Below are 11,369 nucleotides of genomic sequence, written 5' to 3'. Positions count from 1 at the left end.
AAACTTTTTGCCTTATTAAAAGGAAAATACAAAGCTGAAGTGATAAATTCTGACATCTTCCCGGAATTTGCTTTCCTGAAGGCGGCACGTTTCCATGGAGCATTTTGATTTCAGCAGAGCTGCTTTACCTGAGGGAAATGGGTTCTATTGGAAAAGCAAAAACCTGCACCAGGATCTGTGCTTCCCCAGCCAGTAATTCACAGACTCACCTTGCAAGTGATAGGGTGAGCCAGTGCTGAGAAATAAGGCATGCACAGAGAACTAACACTTCAGCTGCACTTTAGAGTGTGGGGGTCATCCGTATCACCTCCAACATCAGGCCTCTTGTGTTCATCAGGTACACTTAACTGTGCAAGGTGCTGGACAATCAGCCCTAGCATGAACTTATCAGCTCTAAAATTAACTTAGTGCATCTCGTTTCCATCTCCTTACCAAAATTCTGATCCTGGCTGCCAGAACCTCCCACTCCTGCTCTCCTGTTGCCTACTTTCCTGGAGAAAGTTCCACTAAATTTCTTCAAAGTGGAACAAAACCTCACAGTCCCTCTCCAGGTAGGAAACTCCACCATCGTTCATTTTCCCATCAGAAGAACATCTTTAAAAATACCTAATTTGCCAGTAAATGGCTCCATTTTTTCCAGTATCATGCTTTCACTTTATCTGTCAACACCAAATCTCTGCTGCGGGACAGCAAGCCATCTGTGAGCAATTTTTTTTTAAGGGTAGAGTAAACACAGAAGTCAATCTTTGGGACTCATATGCTATTTATTTACAAAGATTAAAAAAAAAATCAAGATCATGAATTCAGATCAGCTTCTTGTGTTGCTTTGTGCAACAGTAGCTTTCTGCTTTAGTTTCCTCCACCCTCCACCAAGGTATTGCATTTATGGTTACATAAAAAAGACTGGACAAGATGTAGGGCAGGTTAGAAACCTGATGAAGTTGCTGCTAGATGAGTTTGATGACTGGTGTGCTGGGTGCAGATTGTGTTACTACAGGTGAGTGCCTTACACAAAGGAGAGAAGCACTTCAGAAGAAAGAAGAATAAACCCTGGTTGGCATGGCTGAAGATGCAAGTAGCAGGGTACAGACAGACTGCAGTGATGCAGGCATGCAGGAGGATTGGTGTTTCTAAAGCACTCAGGCCCTTGTTAGGTACCAAAAGAAGTGGCTCTGCTCTCTGAAAGGTTTCAGTTTACTGGCTGCCCATGCTCTTTAAGAACTGCCTACTGCACAGGTGCCCCAATGGAAGCTGTGTTTCTTTTAAGAAGCCCAAGGTTAATTGTGAGTGCTGAGCACTTGAAAAATGTGACCTTGAGCATTTTAGCAAATGCAGTCCAAAAAGGGCTTGTTAAGTAAAGAGGCTTTAGGCTCCTTGGTTGCTTTCATAACAGAAGACAGTAACTGCAGAAAATGGTTGTCATTTGGATCTTGATGTATGGTCTCCTTTTGAAAGGATGCTGCTAGATAAAGTCACCTCCAGCTGGAATGGGCTGAGAGATTTTGCCAGCTCCCCTGCTGTTAGCTTAACAGCCGTGTTTATAAATGCTGCAAATGTCCTGTGCTTAGTGCAACAGTTGAGTGTAGTAAAATCTGGAAAACCAGCCTCCTGAGGGTGCAGTCTGTTAGCAGAATTTCTTGCCCTTTGTCCTACAAAGTTAGGTAAAGGCAAACATGCTTTTACAGAAATACTATTTCCATCGAGTTTGAAGAAATCAAATACATAAATATACATCTAATCCCCCAAAGAGCCATCTGAAGTCTGCCAAGCTAAAGAGTTAGTTATTTTAAAGACCTTAGCTGGTTCTGCCTGGGATTAATGAACAAGTTGTTGGGGTTTTCTTACAAAGCCTGTGACAAATTGTTGTTCCTCAGCCCTTCACAGATGAGCGATTATGAGCCAAAAAAGCACGTGGATACTGGTGTGGGTTTTATTGTTGTGAGCTCTTAAAGAATGAGGAAGAAATTCAATTTAGCAGTGAGACCGTTTGGGAGGCTGGGAAGAGGGCTTAACCAAGAATGTGGGAGTTTTCCCCATTTGGTGTGGTTTCTGTTGTCTTTCTTCTTTCTAAATGTCTCATGAAGCAGGGGAAATGTTGCTTTCAAGCTGAGTGGGTGAGGCTGTGGCTGGTTGGCCCTGGGGAGTAACTGACCAATAGTTATTGGATCATTTTGCATGCTGTTCATCAGGTGGTTGGTGATCCTCTGCATCACTTCCCAAGGCACTTCGGGCAAAGCTGAGGGTGCTGAGAGACTCTGGAGGGCCAAATTCCCCATTGTGTGCCCAGAGCAGCACAGGGCCCCTGTTTACACCCACGTACACTTTGGAGGGTCACTGTAGTGTTTGGGAGCACTGATTGCTTTCCATGTAGCTCTGGTAGCCCCTTTTCTGGCTGTCTTCACTGCCTATCTGCTCCTATGTGGGAAGAGAGGACATAACTGAGAAGAAAACCTTCCTGAGGACACATGGGTGCACTCTGCCTGAGGTGGTGGACATTTTGTGCTGAGGGCAGTGAGCTTCACCTCCCTGTGTAACAGCCAGGCCACCAAGGCTGCAGCAGTAAGTGGGTGATTGCCAGCAGGTCAAGAAAAAGATCTGCTTAGTGACCCACACAACTCAAATGTGGTGGGTGGAGGTGTAGCAAACAAAGTCTGTTACATGAACAAATAGAGGCACTGCTCTTTGACAGAAAGATGTGCACCGAGTGCTGGGTAGAAGCAGTTCCACTGCCAACCTCTGAGTCCTAGATGCAAGGCTTTGAGATGGAAGGGATGACCAACCATGAGTCAGTGCACAGCACGCCACACTGCAGCTCTGCATCACCTGCTCTGCTCCCGCAGCTCCCCATACCAGCAGCACTCCTGCCTGGGCATCTTCCTCACACCACACTCAGCCTTACAGGAAGTGCTCTGGAAGCAGACACCTTCTCTGCAAGCCACAGTGATGCTAAAGCTGATGCAGAGACAAGGGCGAGGGGAAAAGGGGAGGGGGGGAGGGGGGAGGGCATTGTTGCTTTCACTGCTTGAGGCTGAAACACCACTTAGTGGACTCCAGACAGTTGTAGACAAGACTTGGGCACTGCTAAGAGCAGCATGATGAGCACTGGGCTGATATGTAGTTAACCCAATGATGCTGAAGGCCCTGACAGTACAGAACCAGCATTTATTGACAAGGCCACTGCTGTTTTACCACTTCTCCTCCTCTACCCCCCACAGCAGCCCTCACTGCTAAAATGCAGAAAGGGATTATGATAAAGAGAAACAGGAGACAATGTGCAGCAGCTGTAGCATTTCTCTGCCAGGACAAATCTGAAGGGATAAGAGCCTGGACTTTTGATGTTTGACATCCATAAGTGCCTCCAAGTTTGAAACACATGAATTCAGTGCAGCTGCTCCTACTTAGACCGCCCACCTCAACAGAAACACAGAACTATAAAGGGTTTACTTCTGGTTCTTGCCTTGAGTTTCTCCTGGGGGCTGTAGCCCTGCAGAACACCGACTGTCAAAGGAGTACTCAGGGCACTTTTGGTAGGGGAAGGATCCCCAGCAAGGGGGCTGGAGAAGAAGGTAAGTGACACAAACCAAACCAGTAAATTTCAACCATGAAAGCTTCAGGATCCTGGAATCAGACTAAGCCTAATATAAAAGGAGTGAAACTGCTTGTGATGAGCAGGTTGTGAAGTGGGTAACAGGACAACACAGCTATTCTCTGTGCAGACATACTGAATGAGGAGCCTGCCCACATCTTTTCCTCTGCTTGTCTTTTTTTTCAGCTTCATTTCTTCTTCATTCTTCCTTCCTGTTCTTCACTGTCAGCTATGTGTTTTAGCCAGCAGTTTATAGTATGTGTTTCAGGCATTAGGAGCTTGCTACACTGCACTGCAAATCTGTTTAGTGATGCTCCTTGTGAATATTGATAAGAGAATGTCAGATTTTTTTTTAATGACCCTTGCTCATGAATTTTCATCCCTTTTTTGCTGTTTGCCAATGTAAGCAGATCATCTGAGAATGCCAAGACTCAAAATTTTATTCTGCATGGGTTTATTTTTCTTTCTAGCTAATTCTCTCTGTGACTTTTAATAAGTTTGGGTGTCTTTCAAAACTACCTCCCAAGATGCTGATTTTTTAAAAAAAATTAAACATAAGGCTTTCTGGTTACTAAAAATCCCTTGGTTGGGCAGCATTTGCACTTCATTGCAGGAGGCTGAACCCCAAGAACTTGTTCTGCCCAGCACTGCTGCTGCTGTAACCACGAGCACTGTCTCACGAGTGGCATCCTGCACTGCCCCTAAAGCTGCCAGCAGAAAAGTGGAGAGAGCAGTGCTGGAGGTGCCTCAGAGGATGTGAAGAGCAAAATCAGAGCAGTACAAAAGAAGAGGGCTCAGCCCAACCAGCTCCTTGGGAGCTCCATGGGTGATTGCAGATCATCCCAGTGCTGGAACACGGCAGAGGTCACTGACACATTCTTGCTCACCTCAGTCTCACTGGAGAGCTACCAGGTGATGAACAGTGCATTGCCTGCATCTACAATTGGTTTTGCATTCATGCTCAGGCCATGGCATCGTTGGTGTTCCAGCCACAAGGGAACAGTACACATGTTGGGGAGAGGATGTGTCATCTGAGATAGCTGCTGCTTTGAACCACCTCTTCACATAGCTTCTACAGCAGCCAGCATATTCCAGCCTGAAGGAATAGCTGACCTTATGAAGGAAACTTGGCTTTTATACCAGAATGTGTTCAGCAAGGCCTTTTCTTTCATCAATGCACATACCTTCCCCTACTCTGAAAGGGTGTGGACAAGGAGGAACCAGAGGTGCATCTGGAATTGGGAGTACGTTGGATCATAAACTACAGAAGAGCTTGCAGAGATTGCACATGCCTAACTGGTGAACTGGATTTTTGTATCTGAAGCTGTAGCAAACGATAATAGAAGCTGGCAGAGGAGGAGATTAGTTGAGAACAGGGCAAAAATTTTGTCCTGGAAGCCCTGGGGACACATCTGCAACCAAAGTCCCATACTCTGAGACACACTGTGGTTTCCCCCTGGCATTCCCTCTTTAGTGCAGGATGAAGGGATGCCATGCTGGAGGGTTTGATCAACCAGAGATTTGGTCACCCAGGACAGCAGCATCCTTTCTTTGGGCTTGTGACAGGGCTGCACAGTGACAGGCAGAGAAGTGATTGGGAGACATATCAGAAAGTGATGGCAGGAGAATTCATCTTGTCCTATATGCACCTATGCCTTGTGGATTCTGGCATGCAGTCACAGGAGATGACTGCTGCTGGATAGGACATGACAGAAGGGGAGATCCCTGCTGTACCCAGGTATCTGTGTGGAAGGCTTGAGAGGTGATGTATTTGAGTGCTCTTGTCACATGTCCAGCTTTTCAGTAACAATCAACAGCTACTCTGGAGAAAACAAAATGACAGCAGTGCTGGAGGAGTGGAGAAGCAGAGGGGCTGCAGAAAGCACTTGTGCCACAGGCAGGTCGTCAGCCTTGCCCCGGGGGACTGGCTCATGCCGGAGCGCTGCTTGCTGTGACTGCCAGGTAGCAGCGCCGGCTCCGAGGTCTCGCTCAGCCTGTGCTTCATGCCAGCCATCATCGGGAACTCCTCAGCTGTTCGGCAGAGACTGAAATCCCTGACTGCTGGCCTCGGGGAAATTCTCCGATTCTGTGTCAGCAGTGTTAAAGGCAGCATTGCCCCCATCCGGGGATTCCTTCTTGTGAACAGGTCAGACCGTGTGCCTGTGAAGGAAACCGCAGTTTCTGAAGGCAAACGACAATGAGGTCGTTCATCGCTGCTTTCTGTAGCACGGTAGAGCCGTCTCATTAGTCAAGTGAGGTGACACTGGTCCGTCGTGCAGCTGCCTCTCAGCTATGCTGCTGAAAGTGGCCTTCTCACTTTAGTGATGTGTTACTGAAGCTTTCTCCATTCTATGCCCCAGAATTGCCTCTGTGTGCATCTTGTGACCTTAGGAACGTGCAGAAGGCTTCCTGAGTTGGCTGGTGTTATCTCTCTGCTGCTGAAAGACTGTTCCCTAAAGCTTGTGTTTTGTTATCTAGTGCTTTCTGCTTTTGACTCGTGGGATAGCATTGAAATCACCAGATGGAGCTCCCAGTGCTTCTCTCTCAAAAGTTTACCACCTTCATTCCTGCACAGGTACCTCTGTAGCCAAGCCAACAGTGTGGTTTGTCTTGCTGTGCCCACTGGAAATAGATCAGGCAGGAGTATCTTCAGACTGATTCTGCACACCTCTTGGATGCTTTTTGCCCTGCCAGATGTGAAGTACCCAGTGTTCTAAATGTCCTTTCTTTAGAGCAACACCTCCCTGGAAAAGTGCCCCTTTCTCATTCTACTTTTTCTCAGCAGTGGACTTCCCTTCAGACTTCAGCCTTAATCAAAATTAAGATGTCTTCTTGTCTTAAGCAGACTGAGCCAAATAAAAAAAAAAAAAAAAAAAAAAAAAAAAAAAAAAAAACCCAAACAAATAAGAGCTGTCTTGATAGGATAGGTTTAAAGTTTGAAGAGCAAGCACGTTGTTAGAAATGTGTTGCTTGCACTTGTTTATTGTAGTGCACCCTCAGCAGGAATAGTACATTTGGTTGCTTGTAAGAAAATCTGTTTAGATGTTTGCATTCCATTCTCACAGCAACAACAGATCATCTGCATGCTCCTGGCTGCTGCAGCTTCCCAGCTCCTGTGGGGCTGCTGCTCAAGCAGAGAATGTTTGCCTCGCCCTGAGGTTTCAGATGGAGCTAACAGCTGTAAATGAGCAGCAGCAAAATGCTGACAGGAGACACAAGATAGAGTAAGTGTTCAGTGCCTTTCTTCCTCTTTGAGGAGAAGGCTGTAAGAGCATCAGTGTCCTGTCCACACACAATGCAGTGTGCTGCAGGGAAAGTCATCTTGTTGATTGCTACTTCATTTATGTAGTCTCTTAGATGCTGAAGTGTCACAGCCTGTTGTCTGTCAAGCAGCTTTGTCCTCAGTCTCATCTTAAAAACTCTACACCTAGACCTGAACAAAGCAGCCTCTAGGTATTTACTCTGTGGAGCATTGCCTGTGACATTTCCTACACTAATCAGTGAACACAGTTACTTTGCACAGCAAGCACACAGCAGCCATGCCTCCTGTTCTGCTCTTCTGCAGTCGTTGGCTAAAATGGTATCAGCTCTTCATAGAATCGTAGTTGTTAGGGTTGGAAGGGACCCCAAGGATCATCCAATTCCAACCCCCCTGCATGGGCAGGGACACTTCACACTACAGCAGGTTGCTCACAGCCACATCCAGTCTGGCTGCAAAAACCTCCAAGGATGAGGCTTCCACCACCTCCCTGGGCAACCTGTTCCAGTGTCTCACCACCCTCATGGTGTAAAACTTCTTCCTAACATCCAATCTGAATCTACCCATTTCTAGTTTTTTTCCATTTCCTCTAATCCTTTCACTACCTGACATCCTAAACAGTCCCTCCCCAGCTTTCATGAAGCCCCCTTCAGATACTGGAAGTCCACAATAAGGTCTTTTCAAAATTAAGACCTTCATACTTTTCTGTGCCATCTTGCCCCAGATAGGAAGCCACCTGTGTGCATAGTGTCCAGTGTCATTGTAACCAGAGGAAGAAATCGAGTGATGCGGTTAAACATCGCCATTAAACGCTGCCTTTGTCTGTGGTTTGTATGCTTAACAGCATTCATTACCCACTGCTGTCAATATTTAACTTTGCCATTGTGACTGTCATTCACTATTTTCTTGCTGTATTTTAAACATTTAAATGTTTATTAGAAATGGAAATATCTACAGAGGTGATAAAATGGGGGGGGGGGGGGGGGGGGGGAGAATGCCCCAAATCAGATGCAATTTGAATTCGTTCTGTGCATCTATTGCTGTCATTGTTAGCTGACATTCTCTTAGCTCAATCTGCCCATAATCTAATCTGTCCTGAAGAGGCAGGCAGCAGAGTGTGAAGTGATTATAAAGATCTTCAGGTGTCTTCAAGGATATGCCCTGAAGAAAGGGACTTAAGGGTGCTGGTGGATGAGAAGCTCAACATGAGCCACCAGTGTGCACTTGCAGCCCAGAAAGCAAATCACATCCTGGGCTGCAGCAAGAGATGCATAGACAGCAGGTCAAGGGAGGTGATTCTCCCCCTCTACTCCACTCTGGGGAGAACCCACCTGGAGGACTGTGTCCAGTTCTGGAGCCCCTATTACAAGACGGATCTGGAGGTGCTGGAGCATGTCAAGAGAAGGGCCATGAGGATGATCAGAGGGCTGGAGCTCCTCTCCTGTGGGGACAGACTGAAAGAGTTGGGGGTATTCAGTCTGGAGAAGAGAAGGCTCCAAGGAGACCTTCTTGTGGCCTTCCAGTATCTGAAAGGGGCTACAAGAAAGCTGGGGAGGGACTTTTTAGGATGTCAGGTAGTGAAAGGATTAGAGGAAATGGAAAAAAACTAGAAATGGGTAGATTCAGATTGGATGTTAGGAAGAAGTTTTACACCATGAGGGTGGTGAGACACTGGAACAGGTTGCCCAGGGAGGTGGTGGAAGCCTCATCCCTGGAGGTTTTTGCAGCCAGACTGGATGTGGCTGTGAGCAACCTGCTGTAGTGTGAGGTGTCCCGGCCCATGGAGGGGGGTTGGAACTGGATGATCCTTGTGGTCCCTTCCAACCCTAACTGTTCTATGATTCTATGATTTTGTGATATTCTGTACATGGACTGCCAAAGCGTTTTGCTCTGTTGTTGATAAAATGGGGACAAGAAATTGCTTTGTTATGGCTCTTGGTACAGTGCCCATTGTAAGGAACAATCTGGAGGACAAAGGACGTGACACAAATTCATCACAAATGGACTCAGAAATAATCCTGCTGGGTTGCCTGGCATCACAGCAGCTGTGAATTTCAACCCCTCACTGCACATCACATATGCTTAGCTCTTTCTGCCTGGAGAACGTGGATCTGTCTGACTCTGATGCGTTGCTCCTACCAGTGCAATGCAGAGCATTCTGCTGCTCTCTAGTCTTTATTGTTTGGTTAAAATATTTTGCACCTACAGCCATGTGTGGCTCTAGAGGCATCCTTTTGGGGGCTGACACATGTTCTCCTTGACTGCCTCCTGAAGGCCACTGCCGTCATGGTAGCTCACTATTTTATTTTTCAAAGGAGACGTGTGAGCCAGGTTTTGCATTTGGAAGCGTTTGTGATACTACAAAGCAACAGGGGATTACATGGCTGCTGCCAGCTCACTCCTGCTACAGCTGCCTTCTGCATTAGTCAGAGATCTTCCCTTTCTCCTCGGATGCTCTGAGAAGTGTGCAGCCCCTGGGGCTGGGGGATAGTTTGCCGACTGTGGGCGTGGGCAGCTGCCACCCCCCTGGGGATTTTACTGGTTTGGTTCTGACTGAACTGGTGCTGCTCTCGATTAACACTGGCCACCTCACTTGTCCATTTGCTTCTCCATCCTGCTGGCAGGCCCTGCTGGTGTTATCTGGCCTGGCATAAACCCATCGGGGCTGCCCTAACGTGATCCGTTCGCTCAGCTCATCCCCAGGTTGTTTATTGTGGACCCATTCCAACACCCACTGAAGGCAGCACAACCTTCAACTGCCTGGGCAGCTGTTGGACTAGGCCCATAAAATGGGGGCTGTTTTGCTATTTTAAGGGTTTTAAGATCTTAAATGACTTTAAAACTGCACAGTATACTTTCATGAGGAGGAAAGGCAATAGAAAAAAAATACCTTTGAGGTGGTATCTTCCACTTGGAAAAGGCAACATTTGGGTCAGGACTGACTACCCAAGCCCCTGAATGGTCAGGAGATAGAAAAATTCCCATCAGGCAGGACTCCTCCACCCCTTTTAGCCTCCTCTCTGTGAATGGGGGAGTCAATCAGAGGGCTGGAGCAACTCTCCTATGAAAACAGACTGAGAGAGTTGGAGCTGTTTAGTCTGGAGAAGGCTCCAAGGAGACCTTCTTGTGGCCTTCCAGTATCTTAAGGGGACTTACAAGAAAGCTGGGGAGGGACTTTTTAGGATGTCAGGTAGTGAAAGGACTAGGGGAAATGGAGCAAAACTAGAAGTGGGTAGATTCAGATTGGATGTTAGGAAGAAGTTTTACACCATGAGGGTGGTGAGACACTGGAACAGGTTGCCCAGGGAGGTGGTGGAAGCCTCATCCCTGGAGGTTTTTGCAGCCAGACTGGATGTGGCTGTGAGCAACCTGCTGTAGTGTGAGGTGTCCCTGGCCATGGAGGGGGGTTGGAACTGGCTGATCCTTGAGGTCCCTTCCAACCCTAACAATTCTATGGTTCTATGATTCTGTGATTCTATTCTCCATCACCTCTGCAGTTTAGACTAGACAACTAGTTACCAAAGTAGTTACCAGTAGATCCTGTGAAGACACAGATCTGGGACAGATCCCACCATTGTACCCTTGAGAAATAAAGCTTTTTGGTCAGTTGGACCAAGAACACAGGAGATTAAGGAGCCAGTCCTCTAGCTGCCTTGAGGAGTTCAAGTTCACCTTGGGGAGAAGAGGAATTTCTCATGATGGGAAACAGTTAGCATGAACCCAAGAAGCCTCAATTTCTTCTTCCTGGTGCCAAATAGAAGAGAAAGTAGGTGAGCTTCAAACAGTGGCACATTTCTCACTAGCTGCTCTGACCTGCAGGGATTCTGTGTTAGCCTTCATTTTTAGAAAGTATTACCTCTGTCTAGAAAGGACATTTGACTGAATGCTCCTTAGCCCCTCCAGACATCACTCATAAATCCACCTCTGTGGCCCAGAGACTCCATTCTGACAACAGTCTGGAGGTCTTGTACAAATTATTTTGCAATTGCAGTGGGTTTTAGCTGTGGCTTTCATTCACAGGGCAAATCTTCAGGCAGGCTTCTGTGGCTTGAGGAAGGCTTCCCACACCCCAAGGTGTGGTGTTCAGCTTCCAGCAAACCAGGTGAGGTTGCCTTCTGGAGCCAAGGCACTCAGGCTCCAACACTTAAAACCCAAAGGGTAGGTAGAGTCATTAGTAAATCTGCTGCACAATGTGATACGCAGCAACTTGCCTTAAATCAAATGTAATTAAGGTGATTTAACAGAAGCTTATTATTACTTAGTAATAGATCCAGTTTCTGGCTACAAGGAGAATTAAAAACCACAGTAAGAATTTGGGGTGGGGGAATCCACCACTGATAAAACCTCAGATTTTATCTGCCTTTTTGAACCAAAATGGGAGTTGGGCCATGCCAAACAAGAAAGGTAATTTCTGTGTTGCTCTTGATTCTGGTTGGAAACCAGCAACAGAACAAGGGGACACAGTCTGAAGTTGTGCCAAGGGAGGTATAGGCTGGATATTAGGAGGAAGTTCTTCACAGAGAG

This window comes from Indicator indicator, chromosome 12 (assembly GCF_027791375.1).
Source record: "Indicator indicator isolate 239-I01 chromosome 12, UM_Iind_1.1, whole genome shotgun sequence".
NCBI lineage: Eukaryota > Metazoa > Chordata > Aves > Piciformes > Indicatoridae > Indicator > Indicator indicator.
Note: the sequence above shows the minus strand (reverse complement) of the source record.